General features: G+C 36.3%; 1 protein-coding gene and 1 non-coding gene across 2 annotated transcripts in view; one reads left to right on the plus strand and one right to left on the minus strand.

Annotated features, from left to right (window-relative positions):
• Positions 1-16,147: 16,147 nt before the first annotated feature.
• LOC129264021 (U6 spliceosomal RNA) lies at positions 16,148-16,256 on the minus strand. The gene has a single exon (XR_008584827.2). It is a non-coding gene; the product is annotated as a U6 spliceosomal RNA (small nuclear RNA).
• Positions 16,257-16,397: 141 nt separating this feature from the next.
• LOC129263255 (kinesin-II 95 kDa subunit) overlaps positions 16,398-17,420 on the plus strand; it is a 50,830-nt gene continuing 49,807 nt past the window's right edge. Inside the window, exon 1 of the mRNA XM_064101044.1 lies at positions 16,398-16,523. The gene's annotated coding sequence lies outside the window, so the exon portion shown is untranslated. The remainder of the gene's footprint in view (positions 16,524-17,420) is intronic.

The following is a 17,420-nucleotide window of genomic DNA, read 5'->3' on the forward strand; positions in this document are numbered from 1 at the left end:
ATATCACTGAGTTGTGCATATACCTGTTTTATGAAAAATAATCAAAAGTTTGAATTATCACAACTTTCTTATTTTCAACCGATTTTGATGAAATTTTCAGCGGTGTGCTTGTTTGATTTTTCTCTATTAACAGACTGATTAAAACCATCATTTTTCTGGTGGTGAACTTGGCATTTAAGTTTTCAGAGCGATTCATTAAAAAAGTATGTATATAGGCCTATACAACCCTTCCTCTTCCTTCCTATTAAATGCTAGGTGCATCCCAAAACAATTGATTTGGAGGAAAAGAAAACGAGTTAACATTCATAACGAGGAAAATTCAAATCAAAAGCCGCTGGAAGGCCTAAAGATCTTAAATAAGGAACTTTTTAAACCTTTTTTTTCTCAATTTCACTCAATATTAATGGACACCTCATGCAGTATATCGACGACGTCGGTCACTCAGGATTTCTTATGTATGAAAAATTGAAAAAAATATTTCAACAAAACATTCTTTGGTTCTTTTAGTCATGTTCGTGGACAGGTGGGATTAATCAAATAATAATAATAATAACAAGTGGAACGCCTCTGGCAGTCTCGCCTGCATTACTCGATTCAATATAGCAGCAGTGCTGACTTTGAAAACAGCTGTAGAATAATTATTCACAAAAGAAAACTCTCATATGATAATTAAATACTATGTCCATTGACCCAATATGACCTTGACCATGATCATGTGACTTAAGACATGTGCAAAACATACTTGATTACCCTTATGTCTATGTTTCATGAACTACATCTGTAGATCCATAAACTTTCTACGTTATGATGCCAATTCAACAAATACCCCCAACACGGCCAAAGATCATTGACCTTAAATGACCTTTGATCTTGTTCATGTGACCTGAAAGGCGCATAGGATATTCAGGAATACATGGTTACTCTTGTATGTCAAAGTTTCATGAACTAGAGCCTATGACAATTAATTCCACAAATACCCCCAACATTATCAAAGTTCGTTGACCCTAAATGACCTTTGATTATGTGACCTGAAACTTGCACAGGATGTCTAAGTCTAAGTTTTATGAACTAGATCCATACATTTTCAAAATTATGATGACAATTCCACAAATACCCCCAAAATGGTCAAAGTTCGTTGACCCTAAGTGACCTTTTACCTGGGTCATGTGACCTAAAACTCGGGCAAGATGTCCAGTGATACACTATTACCCTTATGTCTAAGTTTCATGAACTACGTTCATATACCTTCCAAGTTATGACAACATTTCAAAAACTTAACCTTGGTTAAGATTTCAATATTGATTCCCCCAACATGGTCAAAGTTCGTTGACCCTAAGTGACCTTTGACCTTGGTCTTGAGACCTGAAACTCAGGCAGGATGGTTAGTAATACTTGATTAAACTTATGTCCAAGTTTCATGAACTAGGTCCATATACTTGCTAAGTTCTGATGACATTTAAACAACTTAACCTTGATTAAGATTTAAATGTTGACGACGCCGCCATCGCCGCCGCCGCCGTCGGAAAAGTGGCGCCTATATTATCGCTCTGCTATGCAGGCGAGACAAAAATGATAATAATAATTATAATGATAATAATCATAATAATAATAACAATAATAATATTAATAGTAATAAAAAATATTATAAAATAATAATAATAATAACGGTATATTTACCCAGGGTAGCCACTTCAGTTCCGAAAACTTTTCTCCCATCGGGGCCTGCTATTATTACCACGGCTTTAGCTTGGCTACCTATAGGCGCTCAAGCATTCGAAGAATTTCTTCCTATCGGGTACCTAATCGCCTCTCATGGGTTGAGTGCAGCACAATGTGGGTAAATATCTTGCTGAAGGAAAACACGCCATGGCTATAGTAATCGAACTCACGTCCCCGGATTGGAAGACGAGAGTCATAACCAATAGACCCCACGTTATTCCTTATTGTTAAATCTATTGAGAAAGACCAATCAGTTTAATTCGCAAAATATCAATTAGGGGGTATTTTTAACTAGAGAACAGTTAGAAGCCTCGGTCATGCTTTGGGAGCGCTGCGCCATTTCTTTCCTTTTCACTGTTGTTTGCATATTGGGCGCTTATAAGATAATATAAGTTTGAATGAGAGAAAATACAGTATGAATTGTGTCCGTGGTAGATCTATCTACATTCTCGTTATGATGTTGGGCTCACGTAGTGATAGAAATCACCACCTGCTCGAAACATTAATGGTTCCTCCCCTCCCCCCCCCCTCATGCAATTTGCTAACTTTGATTTTGAAATGGGCGTCGAGGGACGTGCCCTTGCCGTACCCCTTGCCTACCCCCCCCCCCCTCCTGCCCAACCTCCCCCGTGGACATGTCGCATGATTGACTTGCATAGTATAAAGACCATGGATGACGTGAGCTTGAGTTTGTGTGGCGTATCAGGAAAAAAGAGGAGGACGTGGCAAGCGCTCCTTCAAACTTTTCCATTCGGTGCAGGGGTCGCATCCCTTCACAGCAAAAACTGTGGTGTTAACCGGTGTACATAGAGGACCACACCAGTCATTTTACTCCGGTGTTAAATTGATGGTGTTAGTTTAACACCTATAGGTGTTATTACAACACATTTGGTTGTTACACTTACACTCTTTGGTGTTATATTCAATCTCTCGGGTGTAATCTTAACACCTCGGGGTGTGGTCCTCTATTAACACCAACTGGTGTCAGTTTTAACACCACAGTTTTTACAGTGTTCCACGGTTCTTGAGATTATAATTTCGAGCCGGGGGAGGGTGGGAGGGGAGCTAATTTTATCCCCATTTTTTCGACACGTTTACCCTTTTGCGCCCCCTTATAGCGAGCTCCCCCGGGGCATGTGCCCCTTAACAACCTGATATACGGTGAGCTGAACCGAACACGTATATATTATTTACACGTTTATTGTGAAAGGGATACTGGAGGGAGCGTATGTGTATTGAGATTGACCTTCAAAGGTCAACGGACTTTCTTCCATGGTCAAGACACAGACAGGAAAGAAACAAGAAATAGGTGTGCACATCATGTCTCCTCTTATTCTAAAATCACGTGCATCGATTCACAACATTGAACAGACTTGAGCGAGGATATCGGAAAGAAAAATAATCTCAGACAGGGGCCCGCGCAGAACGTACGGCTTTGAAAGTTGGTGGGGGCTGACTGTTCGATCCCCCCCCCCCCCGAATAAAAATAACACACACACAATCCGATCGTCATTTTCATGTTTTTGTACACGTTTATTGAAAAAGTTGGGGACTGAAGCCCTCCGACCCCCCCCCCCCCCGCGCGAAATACAAATAAACTATGCGGTTACGTTTGAATTTCGAGTAATAGGCCTACTGGATTAAAGTTTTTTTTTGTTTGTTTATTTGTATTTATTTCCATATAGAATAATAAAATATGTTCAAATTAAACAAATCGTATAAATCATATAAATATGGAGGATGGCCCGCTTACAGTGGTATATTTATAAAATTTATCATTTTTTTTCCATTGGTCCTTTAAACGTAAATCTTTTTTAAAGTTTGCAGCACTGCAATAATTTAGGCACCGCATATAATTTATATCAACATGTTGAACCATATTTTAAGCTAATCGAGATATAAAGACGATTTGATAGTATAGATACGAAGACAATTAATTAACCAATATGACGTTCAACATAATAAAATGTACAGAAACTTTTTTTAATAGTTTTGTTTTATTGAAAACTGATTAATAAAACAATATATGTTTACAACATCGTCATATATATGGTGTCATCCCGGCTGCTATTGTTTAAAGGAGAATCCCTCCTTATAATAAGCCAGTTCACGGTTAGCTCATGATCAACTTTTCTCAAATGACCTTTGTGATTTTTCATTAGGATAAGCACTATCATTTTCAAATGTAGATGTTGCGTAAGCTTTACCGGTAGAGTATTCAAATTCTAAGAACAAAAGGCATTTTATAGACCAGGTGACTAGAATAACTAGTACATCAGGGATAAAGTTTAGTCTGCCTTTGGCACATTTGACTATTGTTTAGGCTACTGTCAAATACCAGTGATTATGAAGGCTCTATTTATTACTCTTCAGCTTGGATGCATGTGAATGAATATTGTGAAAGGAATACATGAATAATCATCAAATCACAAATGTCTATGTCAGTGAATTTGAAAGCCACCTTCATGGTTTACCTCCAATGACCTTTTTCTGCTCGTGCGCGGATTACAACCGTGAACAGGCTTATAGCTGGCCCCTGCATTTTTACCAAACTCAAATGTTTTACATGCTTTATTTATAATACGGTCTTATACATCTTTTCGATCGTCACAGTCAGTCACACACAAAATGTATTTATTTATATGAATTTGTCATTGATTTATGAATAAAATTCAGAAACTCCTGGGGAAAAAATGTTGATATATAAGATACAACATAATAGCACAGAACAAGACAGAACCCATGTAAAGAATGCAATAGAACACCGCACAACATACAGAAATTATATTGTGAATATTAATATTATATCTACCTGCAAAAAGTGTTCGGTGAGTCTCTCATCCAACTAAATATTTTTTTCTTGGGCTGTAGGCAGCTTGAGTGAGCTGACGGGTCTTCTAAGTTCTATTCCTGTAAATTTGCCCGGTAAATTTGACTCCTTAATTCACTCAATGACAGCATGCAGACCTGAACATCTCTATAACTTCTAGTCATTCAGTCTGCATTTGAATCCAATCTTGCCAAAATACGACATCCTTTTTCCAGTGGAAAAATTCTGGTTCACGACCTACATGTATTGTGTACAAGGATGCACTGGCCGTCGGATAGTTCCTTGGTCGGATTACAGCTCAGTGAGCGATCAGCTGTTTTCTATTCAGAATCCCGCGCCTGTTGACCTCCCCTCGTTTTTTAACAGGTAACAGTACACAGCGTGTGCTGCTGATCTATTATTGTGGGCGGCAATGGCTTTGAATGTTGCAATGAGTGAGGCCCGCGGCGCGCGCTTTATTGAACTCGGTCGTTTTCTGCCAGGGTGAACTGAAATAACGAAAGGCTAGCTTTTGTATTCAGCCCAAATAGCGACATTAGCGAAAAACTCACGATAACAATGATTACTCCCGTGACTTCCTTACATATATTACACTGACATATCTCTTTCTATGTAAGAGAAAATTATCTGTGAGAGTAAATGAGAGAAAATATGATAGAATAGAGTCAATAGACAATTACTCACCGAAAAAAATGACAGTTACAGTCCGCAAATCTAGACTACTGTTTCCAAGGGTCGGAAGTACCGGTATTACGATCAGCTGTGAAGCGGTGAATATCAACTGATATTGCCCTTGGAGTTGTCGTCTATTTCCTCTATGATGTGAAATCAGAAACAATCAAACCCCGCTATTGAATTATATTGGGGAAAATTATATGAGAGCACACGTGTGTAAAAGACGTTTAATTTTAGAGGGGAACCTGCGCGCACTTTGAACATAGCGTATAATATTGCGTAAATACTATAGGCGCTTAAAAGGAACCAATTACCGTGTTTACACTTAATCGGCATTTGGTTCTGAACCAAATGCCGATGCAGAATCGGCATTTGGATTGCGTTTACACGTTGTTACAGCTCGCGGTTCAGAACCGCGAGCCGATGCAAAAACTTGAAATGGTACGCATACCTACAATATACGTCATAATAAAGACAACACTGGATCAGTGCGCTAACAATTACGTCACAATGGTAAAGTAATTGAAATGCGCACAAATTGCCGGTGCAGAATCGGCTTTCTGTTTACACGTAGTAAAAAAGCCGATTCTGCATCGGCTCGCGGTTCAGAACCTACTACTTTGGTGGTGCAAATTGCCGGTTCTGAACCGCGAGCCGATTCAAGTTACTCGCGTTTACACGCTATGAAAAAGCCGATGCTGCATCGGCTCGCGGTTCAGAACCGCGAGCCGATTCAAATGCCGATTAAGTGTAAACACGGTAAATATTACCGGGCGCGGCCGGAGGAATAATGAGGTCATTGCTCATTATTGCATTGAAAATGATTGCAGTTATCAATCCCCCATTCATCTTGAATATGATATTTGATAGACCATAAAATGAACTTTGAAAAAAAAACAGATTAGGTCGGCATTTCAGTTTCCCTGAAATCGGCCAAGCAAGCAATAGGCAGGGGCGGATCCAGCCTTCGCCAATGGGGGGGGGGGGGGCAGTTTATAATCACTCGCGTCGCGTTCTGGTTCGTAATCACTCGCGTTTTGAATTTTTGGCGATTTTTTTTATTTCGGTGCGATTTTTTTTTAACGGTGTCTTCAATGGGACAGACATGCAGGGAAATTTGAGTTTCGTTTTAAGCCGGCAATTAAGTGCCTTAAAATAAAATGTACTCGACTACTGTTCTAAGTACCAAGAATAGAAAACAAGCTTGATCCGCCCCAGACAGCTGGCAGCAGTCTGTTTCGAGGAGTTCTTTTCAAACATTTTAATTTTTTTTTTAATTTCTCTGTATTTGGTGATTGTACAACTCATCCCCCATCTGTATGCTTTGTACTGTTTCTAGTGGAAAGTCCCCTAAAGTACATGTATTTCATACCTTGAATTTAATGTAACTTGCCTGAATGCGATAAGCTTTGTTATTAACGTGTGTGCTCTCAGATTTTAACAAAAGTTATAAGATATTAAAAAAAAATGTTTTCAAGAAATCATTAAATTTCTCTAATGATGAATATCTAGTCTTGTTTATCCATTGCAATGTTCATATGTGTGATATGATAGGTGGTTTACTTTTGCCAGTAACTACTTGCAGTAGGCTGGATACATAAACATAAATAAAACATTGTGATCAACAACAAATATACACTTGTAAATACATTACAATACAAATTACAATACAGTGTAGATTTCTTGTCCTTGATAACCCCCAAATTTTTTCATATTTTTCACCCTGCAACGTCCTGCAAGATTAATGAAAATCCATTTTTAAATTTTGTTCAGTGCACCATCATTATATATAAAAAAAAACTAATTTTGTTGGTCCCTCGGACTTCTTTATAACCAGAGTGCACTTTACTCCCCCTCCTACTTCTCTTTCTTCTCAGTCTTCTTTTTATTCCCATTATTATGTCATCTTATTCTTCTCCCTGTTCTTCTACTTCTCAATTTCTTCCCTTTCTCCTTATTGTTCATCTCCCTTCTCACTTCTTCCTTCTCTCTTCTCAGTCTTCCCCTTATTTTATCTTCTCTTTCTCTTCTTCTACATCCTCCCCTCAATTTTCTCTTTTTTGTTTCATTTTTACCCCCTTATGTCCTCCATCTTCTTTTTTCTTCTTCTACTTCTCCTCCTCCTTCCTTCTTGCTTTTCTTCTTCAGCACTTTTTTCCTCCCTGATTTTTACGTTAGTGTAGAATAATTCACGAAGAAAGGGAGAAGCAAATAAATAGTGATATTATGAAATTGTAGCACCTCACTATGCTTTATAAAGAATACCACAGACTTCAGGAAAATCCTCCAAAGGCAAAGCTAAATCGAGAGTAGCCTTTCCTCCTTTTTCTTCTTTATTCCTTTTCTCCTTTCTTTCTCCTTTTTTCCTTGCTTCTTTCTTTCTGTCTGTCTTTTTTTTTCTTTCTCTTTTCTCCCTCTTTCCCTTCCTTTCTCCCCCCTCTCTCTTTTTTTAGGGGGAGCCCCCCCCCCCCGCTTCCGCCGCCTATGGCTCTAAGATTTAAGATGTGGAATGTGATTATGTTAAAACAGTAGTCAAAATTTGCTTGTTATCTTAAAACAGTGGTCGAGAACGTTTTATTTAAGGCACTTACCAGCTTAAAATAAAACGAAACTCGAATTTCAATTTCATTTTATTTTTCCAGTACGTTTGTCCCATTGAAGACACCGTTAGAAAAAAAATCGCACCGAAAAAAAAAAATCGCCAAAAATCAAAAACGCGTGTGATTACCAACCCGACGCGAGTGATTACGAACGCGAGTGAATATAATAAGCCGGGGGGGGGGGCGGAATTTTTTTCAGCCACATTTTCCCCGATCGGCCGCTCGAAGTAATTTTTTGTTTGTTTCTTTGAAGTTTAAATGGGTCGTCCTAATAGTCACTTTTAAGCTTTATAATATATATATATATATACATAATATCATAAGTCTTATTCAAAAAGTGCTAGCGCGAAGCGCGAGCTTTTTGTTTATTTTATGTATTTTGTCTTTAAATTTAAACATTTTGGGCAATAATTATGATCCTAAACGAGATGTCTATCCAACCAAATAATTACTGCGAGCGCGAAGCGCGAGCAAAAATTTTTAATATACGTTTTGATCTGATAAAAAAAGGATCTGTTAACGGCTGCTTGTTGAATTGAATTGAATTGAATTTATTTTCATACTTCACAAGATAGCAAAATAATAACATAATACATGAAATACATTTGATTACATACAACATAGAAAAGATAATGGCAGTAAATAAAATGAAATATGAAGGAACCTGCATAAAAAGCAGAGCTTGTAATGTCTGCAGGTTCGTAATCAAGGAGAAAATTTGACACTAAAAAAAAAAAACACTGCAAAGGAAAAGCCATGTGAGCCATGAGGAAATTACATATTTTAACTATCAAGTAATGCGAGTACGAAGCGCGAGCTGAAAATGTTACATTTTTCCTGAAGAATTGAAAAGGATAAGTATATAACTAAAATAATTATACAAGCGCGAAGCGCGAGCGAAAAAAAAATTCGAGATTTAAACCTAAAAATGTGACACTCTATTCATACTTTGTAAATCATGAAAAGGATGAGTAATTGGAAATCTTCCTAAATTGATAATGCGAGCGCAAAGCGCGAGCAGAATTTTTTTTATTCATTTTAATATACGTTTTGATCTGATAAAAAAAGGATATGTTTGCTTGTTAGCCATGAAGACGTTACATATTTCAACTATCAAATAGCAAACTTTGACATTTCTCCCTGAAGAATGGAAATCTTAAGCACTTTTTGTAATCGTCAAAATGATAAGTTTTGATGCGTTTTAATCTGATCAAAAAATGATTTGTCTAACAATTGCTTAATAGCCATTCCCATGAAGATGTTACATATTTCAAATACTAAATAATGCGAGCGCGAAGCGCGAGCTTAAAATTTTGACATTTCTAACTGAAAAATGGAATTTATAAGCACTTTTTGTAATCGTGAAAAGGATCAGTATATAACTAAACAATTGATGCGAGCGCGAAGCGAGAGCAGAAGAATTCTGGACACTCTATTCATGTTTTGTAAATCATGAAAAGGATGAGTAATTTGAATTTTTCCTACATTAATAATGCGAACGCAAAGCGCGAGCAGACAATTTTTTATATTGTGATCTGAAACTGGATAATGATTTAAATAGAGAACAAACTGCGTATCTGAATAAACATGCGCCCGTGTGTTTCAGATTTCGACCTAGAACCTTTCTAATCATGAAAATCAAAGAAGCGAGCGCAAAGCGCGAGCTAAATTACATGCTATTCCGATCTGAAAGAGGGTCAATTTAAGCTCTGTATTTTAAGCACTTTGTAGGAATATTGTGAGGTAGATATGGATCACCGTTAAAAAGAGCTGATATGTTTCATTATTATTACTTTGAGTTTTAACAAAGGACTGGGATATGGACATTATGTCATCATATGAAAATGATGAATATCTTCCTATTACTCTTCCAAAGCATGAGAGCGTGAAATCTCTTAATATTATGGCCTGAAAACCGGACATTTAAAGCACTTTTGTAATTATGAATAAGATGCATGAGTTAATATCTTTCAACAATCAATGCGAGCGCAAATCGCGAGCGCAAATTTTTCATAAACTGTCATGAAATGGGGATTTTAAGTAGTTTGTTTTAGAATTAAAAGGATGATCCGGGCTGAAAATATATATATCTAAATACATAGAATAGAATTCACTGAGCAAAATGCCGAAAATTTCATCAAAATCGGATCACAAATAATAAAGTTATTGAAGTTTAAATTTTAGCAATATTTTGTGAAAACAGTCGTCATGAATATACATTAGGTGGGCTGATGATGTCACATCTCCACTTTCCGTTTTCTTATGTTATTACATAAAATCATATTTTTTTCATTATTTCATACTTGTGTGAATAATATGTCTCCCTTTTAATAAAACAAGTTCCAGCAATAAATATCTAATGCACTAAATCAGTTGTCAATCAAATTTTTCTAGTTCTTGGAGGAAAGAAAATGAATAAACCTAATTTCATATAATAAAATACAAAAGAACAAATGGGGATGTGACATCATCAGCCCACCTAATGAATATTCATGATGACTGTTTTCACAAAATATTGCTAAACTTAAAAATTCAATAACTTTGTTATTTGTTAATCGATTTTGATGAAATTTTCGGCATATTGCTCAATGAATTCTACTCTATTTATTAAGCTATAAATACTTTCAGCCCGGACCATCCCTTTAATATTAAGATATACATAACTCACCAATCAATATGCGAGCGTGCAGCGCTAGCTGATACGTTTTGACAATCTGACCTGAATAGGGATATTTTGATAACTTTATCTGATCGTTTATGGAATACAGGAAAATAATAGGTATCTAACAAATCAAATTTTGCGAACGCGCAGCGCGAGTAGAAAATGTTAATATTCGGACCATAAAACGGAAATTTTTACAGAGCACTTTTTAAAAATCAATTTGTAAATCAAACAAAATAATGAAAGTTCAGTTACCGAGCTGAAACATGTTTTGTATGTTGACTTCAAAATTTGATATTTCAAGCTCCATATTGAGCAAGATATGTAAATCACCTTAAAAAGCAAAGCGAGAGCGAAGCGCGAGCAAAAATTTTATATCCCGACATGAAAGATTTTTAACATTATTTTCCAAGTCTTCCCCTCATCTTATTTCATTCACTCGTCTTCTTCCTCTTATGTTTCCCCTTCTTTTTTTCTCCTCTCTTTTCCCTTTTTTTTTCTTTTTTTTGCTCCGCCAATAGGGGGGGGGGGCGGGCCCCTCGCCCCCCTGGATCCGCCTATGATAGGGGAGGGGTTATCAATTCGAAAAATGCTCGAGCCGCTTTTAAAACTTTTTTTCTCAAGCGAATTAAAATATCCTCATCTTTTTTTCATAACCTTTTCTGCGGATATGCGGCATTTTGATTACTTTAGAATGAATAGGGATTTTTAATTCTAATATGCAAAGGACCGTACGGCGAACTACGTTGCAGATCCATTTTCGGATGACTTTGACCGCTTCAGAAAACTAGCAATTTCAAAGTGTTTTTTATTTTGTTCTTTTTTGGAGCAGAATTCGGCGATATATATATCATCTATTTACTTATTTTTATTTTTTTCTTCGGGGTATTTAGGAGTTAGAAAAATAGCAAAACTATTAATAGGCGTATTTCAAAAGTAATAATTAATCTGTGGAATAATGAATTTTTAACTCCACTGGGCGTGAGAAAAGTTGCACCATGAAATGGTTATTGATCATTCTTATCATGGATAATAACAAAAGTGTCATCTAGCCGCCCATAACATAAATAGAGGCTTTACTTCTCATTATGAAGTATTTTCCTAGTTTTGTTTTTCATCAGTTATCGTTTCTTATTCTTGCGATTGTCCGATCAGCGGGTTTCCTATTATGCTCTGGGATTCGGAACATCCATTGTGAAGTTTGTGAGTCAAGGTTATTAAATTCGATTGTATAATAATCGCCTTATCATCTCTATTACTTCCTTTGGAATAAAAACAAAGTGGGCTTTAAACCAATTAAGAACCCAAGACAAAAAAAATATGATTCAATGCTAATCCGTTAAAGCGTTTAAACAATTCTGTTTATTGATGAACCTTACATTAAAATGTAAGGTTCATAGTGCAGCATTTTGAATACATTTCTTAAACAGCGTTTTTAGTGTGTATATTGGGGAATTGCTATATAGCGGCGCCACGGTGTGGGGGCGTGGGGGCAGCGGGCCACCCGCCCCCATGATTTTTGAAGAGTGAAAATAATGAAAGCAAAGGAAGAGTGAAAGAGGTCGAATAAGGAAGAGAGAGGGAGGAAGACAGTGCATACATTGAAGCATGCATGGATCACGCAACATAGTGAACATGACCCAAGCGAAAAGCATACCTCTGTTTGAAAAAAAAGTGATGTATGAATATAATCATTTTTAATGGAACATAATTTTATGCTAATCATTATATCTGTATGTAAATGATTGTGTTGATATACGACTTACGATAGAACGTTTTTAATCTCTCAGACTGAGCGATTATCTTATCCTTCTCCTGTGACAGTTGCCATGGCAATGCATTTCTCGGATAACCTGATATTGAGGACAACTTGGATTAAGTTCATAATCTGAAGATTAGAGTCAAGCTTGTATCATATTTATCGTTGATGTTCGATCTCTGAAAGCTAATTGTGATCAATGGTTTATGAAGTTTATGGAATGAACAGCAGACGGGGGCAATAAAGGAAAAAAAGGAACAAAAGGGAGGAAAAGGAGAAAAGGGAAGCATAAGAAAAGGGAAATAGAAGAAGAAGAAGGAGAAGAAGAAGAAAGGAAAGAAGAAAATAGAAGAAGAAGGAGTAGAAGAAGAAGAAAAAGGAGAAGGAGAAGAAGAAGAAGAAGAAAAAGGAGGAGAAGAAGAAGAAGAAGAAGAAGAAAGGAAGGAAGAAGAGGGAGAAGAAGAAGAAGGGAGAAGAAGAAGAAGAATGAGAAGAAGAAAACAAAAGAAGAAGAAGGAGTAAAATAAGAAAAAGAAGAAGAAACCGAAAAGAAATGGGAGGAAATAAAATGAAGAAGAAAAAGAAAGAGAAGGAAGAGACAGGAACTGAAAAATACAAAAAAAAATATCTCGGGAGAGAAGTCAGATTGCTTGAGTTTATGATTTTAGGATAACAAAAATGACTACATGATCTTATATAGTCCACAAGATTACGGAAATCTTTTAATCTATCATTCCACTTTCTGTCTGTCTGGATTAGTTTGAAAGCCTTATAAATATTATCAAGTAATCTCGCCCACTAAACCGAGGATATGTGGCCTGGTCAATTAGGGACAGGTACAGTTAGAATAGAATAGATGAAGTAAATAAAAACTAACTAAATGAATAAGTAAATAAAACACGTCAATTAATCGATTAATTAATAAAACAAATCGATAAACAAACAAACAAATAGATAAATGAATAAACAAATGAATAAATAGATAGATAAATATATAAATAAATTAATAACAAAACATGAAATTTTCCTTGAAGAATCGAAGCACGGCGGATAAACTGCAAGGGTATGACATCACATCATCATGCTTTATTTAACATCTTCTTAAGACTTCGGAGTATGCATGGATACAGGAACATTGTATACCTCATGTATTATAAGTTTCTCTCCACGTATAGATCGTTTCACTGATACTTCGATAATGTTTGCCCTCCATATTTTCATTGGGGTCGCCCCCTCCCCCGGGCCCCTCCACCAAAGGTCGTTGCCTCTGGCTGGATGGGCCCCCTTTCCCCTTGCTCTTATCTAGTGACTATAGATCAGATGTAACTAATTCAATTACTATCAGGCCTTTTATGATAAACTTGGAAACATAATTATAGGCCTACATGCATATTGTAAATCCTTTCTTTTCAATTTATGAGAGCCCCTCATGGATGGTAGGTGGCGCCCTGTAAGAAAGATGAATGCCCAATAGAAATGATGACTGTTAAGGGCTGTTTGCAGTCAGCCGTGTAGACGATATATATTTCAAAAATCAAATTATGCGAGCACGAAGCGCGAGCTGAAAATGTTTGAAACATCGACCTAAAATGGACATTCTAAGCACTTTTTATAGGTATAGGTATATAACTAAACAATGCGAGCGCGAAGAGAGTTAGACTTAAAAGTCATGGAACACTGGCTATTAATGTTTTGTAAATCATGATGATGGGTAATTGGGTATCTTCCTACATTAATAATGCGAGCGCGAAACGCGCCGCAGAATTTTTTTTATATTCTGATCTGAAGTTGGATAATTTCAGCATATTGTTTTTGATAAAGAACCAGATGAGAATCTCAACAAACATGCGTGCGCGTGTATTAGATTTAGTCCTATAGAATCTGGGCATTCTAAATAATTTTTATCATGAAAATTCATAATGCGAGAGCGAAGCGTACGTGAGCTGAAAATATTTGATATTTCAATCTGAAAAGGGGTTAATATAAGCACTGATTCAAGCACTGTGTTGGAAAATTGTGAAGAGGATATGGATCGCACTTAATGATGCGAGCGCGAGCTGTTTTTTTAATTAGTGTCATTATTATTGCTTTGACCTAGAACCGCGGGACTCTCATCACATGAAAAATGATGACAATTATATTCATCTTCCTTGGCGCGAGATGATACTTGTCGAAATCCCTTTTAAAAAAGGGACAATTTGATTATTAGGAATTCATGAAAAAAATATCTTATTTACTGATGTAATAAACCTAATGAGAGCGCTTAAATTGTTGATATTAAGGCCTGAAAAGCTGAACATATTAAGCGCTTTTTTCTATTATGAATAGGATGCATGGGTTAATATATATTTTAAGAATTAAGGCGAGCACAAATCGCGAGCCGAAATTTTTGATAAAATTGTTATGAAAAGAGAATTTTAATTAGTTTGTTATAAAAATACTATAGAAGTATGCATTACTCAACGATGAAAATGCGAGTGCGCAGCGCTAGCTGATAAGGTTTGACAAGCAACCCTGAAAAGGGGTATTTAGAGAACTTAAAGGTCAAGTCCACCCCAGAAAATTGTTTATTTGAATTGATAGAGAAAAATCAAACAAACATAATGCTGCAAATTTCATCGAAATCGGATGTAAAATAAGAAAGTTATGACATATTTAAGTTTCGCTTATTTTTCACAAAACAGTTAAATGCACAACTCAGCTATATGCAAATGAGTGAGTCGATGATGTCCATCACTCACTATTTCTTATGTTTTTTATTGTTTGAATAATGCAATATTTCAATTTTTACAGATTTGACAATTAGGACCAACTTAACTTATCCATAAACTGTTAAAATATTGGTAATTTCACATGTTCGGGAAGAAATAAAACTTTGTTTCACTTGACAAGGAGGGAAAATTAAGAATATTTCATGTTTCATATAATAAAATACAAAAGAAATAGTTAGTGGGTGACGTCATTTGCATACCGACCAGGATGTGCATGTAACTGTTTTGTGAATTTAAGCGAAACTTTAAAATATCATAACTTTCTTATTTTACATCCGATTTTGATAAAATTTTCAGTGTTTTGCTTGTTAGATTTTCACCTTTTTTTCAAATTAACTTTTTGTTGAGGTGGACTTGTCCTTTAATGGTGTGTACGGAAAGAACAGGTAGGCCTACTTGACAAATCAAATAATGTGATCGCGCATGCAGCCCGAGCTGTAAATGTTGATATATATAAAACGGACATTTTAAAGAGCACTTGTTCAAAATCAATTTGTAAATCAAACAAAATAATGAAAGCTCGAAATAAAAGTTGAAAAATAATTTGTACATTGGCTTAAAATATGATATTTTAAGCTCTATATTAGCCTATTTAGTTGAGCAAGATATGTATCTCATCGAACATGCAATGCGAGCGCGAAGCGCGAGCGAAAATATTGTTCAGTGATATGAAATATATATTTCTTATTTTCTAAGTCTTCCCCTCACCATATTTTTATTCACTCGTCTTCCTCCTCTTTTTCCCTCTTCTTTATTTCTCCTCTCTTTTCCCTTCTTATTCTTTTTTCTTCCCATTTTTTGGGCTCCGCCAATAGGAGGGGGGGGGGGGGGGGGGGGGGGAGGCAACCCCTCGCGCCCCCCTGAATCCACCTATGCATTATTAACAATGATTGTAAGTCTTTGTGAATTGACATACACACCTCTTACTTCTTTATAAACCAATAAGAAAAAGGAGATAAGATTTCAGGATGAGAGCAGCTGTTTGCATGTAACTAACTTCCGAAATCATCATAAAAAGTATGAATGTCGTCATTCTTTGACGACTCTCATCGGTCTTGTTTATTTTCCTACATTTTGTTTCAATCCCCCTACCCTACCCCCACCCCCTCCCCCCAAAAAAAAACGAAAATAAAAAATTAGGAACGCTTCACGATTGTGCGTGTCATCTTTGTGCAAGGGGCCATGCTAATCTTCTCTGTATCGTTCCAATTTTAATATGTGTCAACAATTTCTTGTCGACGTATCTTTTCCTATATCGTTAGGTATTTATAAACATATTCTTTTAAGTCAATCAAAATCTAGTTAGTATTTTTAGCCACCCTATCAAACGTTTGCAAAACGTTCTTGATGACCTTTCTCACTTTCAACGCGAGGTGGCAGCAGCACAAGAGCTGTGGAAAATGACATTCCGACCGTCTAAATTTGTTTCACCGAACTACGGATAAATGCTTCATGATATGGGCAGGAATTTCATAGTTTTCGTTGTTTTTCAATGATCTCAATTAAGGTAAGTGTGAAGTAGATAATTTAAAAGGAGAAATTTATGTTTTGAAGCATCAAGATGTTATTTAAGCTGCGAAATAATGCCTAAAGTATCGCATATTTTTGGAATTAATGTTTGCTCAGTCCTGTTCATTGGAAAAAATGTTGGTTTATCTGCCAGTCAAAACTCGGAATAAGAATTGAGAAGAATAGTCATGACATAGAATCTAACTGTTACTGTTAGATCTACCTGACTGAGGCTGAGCATGAAGGAGAAAAAGGTGGTAAATGGACAAAGGAGAAGGGTGAAACGAGTATTATGAAGGAGAAGGAATGGAAGGAGCAGCAAAATAAAAAAGAGGAGGAAGAGAAGCCAGAAAAAACAAGGCAGAACTTGAACTGTCTTGGTCTTGAAATATAAAGAACTACAGAACAGAACTAAGGACATGAAGGAGGGGGAATTCAATTGGAAGGAGCACGAGCACTGCAGTGCCAGAATAATAAAATTTTGTTTAAATTTGCTAGTGTTCTTTTGTTGGGGTCGGGACAACTCGGACCAAGGGGACATCTCGGACCGCGGGCCGAGTTGTCCCACCCTTTTCGAGATTTTTTTTCTCACAAATTTGCGTCTATTTTTCCCTCATTTTGAAATTTCTTGTAAAGATTTTCTAGAAATATGGTCTGTTGGTAATGTTCTTCACTTTCTATTACTTTTTTTTTCGCTGAAATTAAAAAAAAAGGTGTAATTTTAGGCGTTTTTCGACAGCTCGCGATTCCCATAGGCACGCGTGTATTAACTGTGTTGGTGCTCGGCTCGGCCCCGCTCAACAACTAACTTGATTTTGTGATCATTTCTCCTCAAGTTACCTTTTTTATCGCAGAAGATGGACTTTCTTGTATTCCATTAATTCCATTTTTTCAT

Source organism: Lytechinus pictus, chromosome 6, assembly GCF_037042905.1.
Source record: "Lytechinus pictus isolate F3 Inbred chromosome 6, Lp3.0, whole genome shotgun sequence".
Lineage (NCBI taxonomy): Eukaryota > Metazoa > Echinodermata > Echinoidea > Temnopleuroida > Toxopneustidae > Lytechinus > Lytechinus pictus.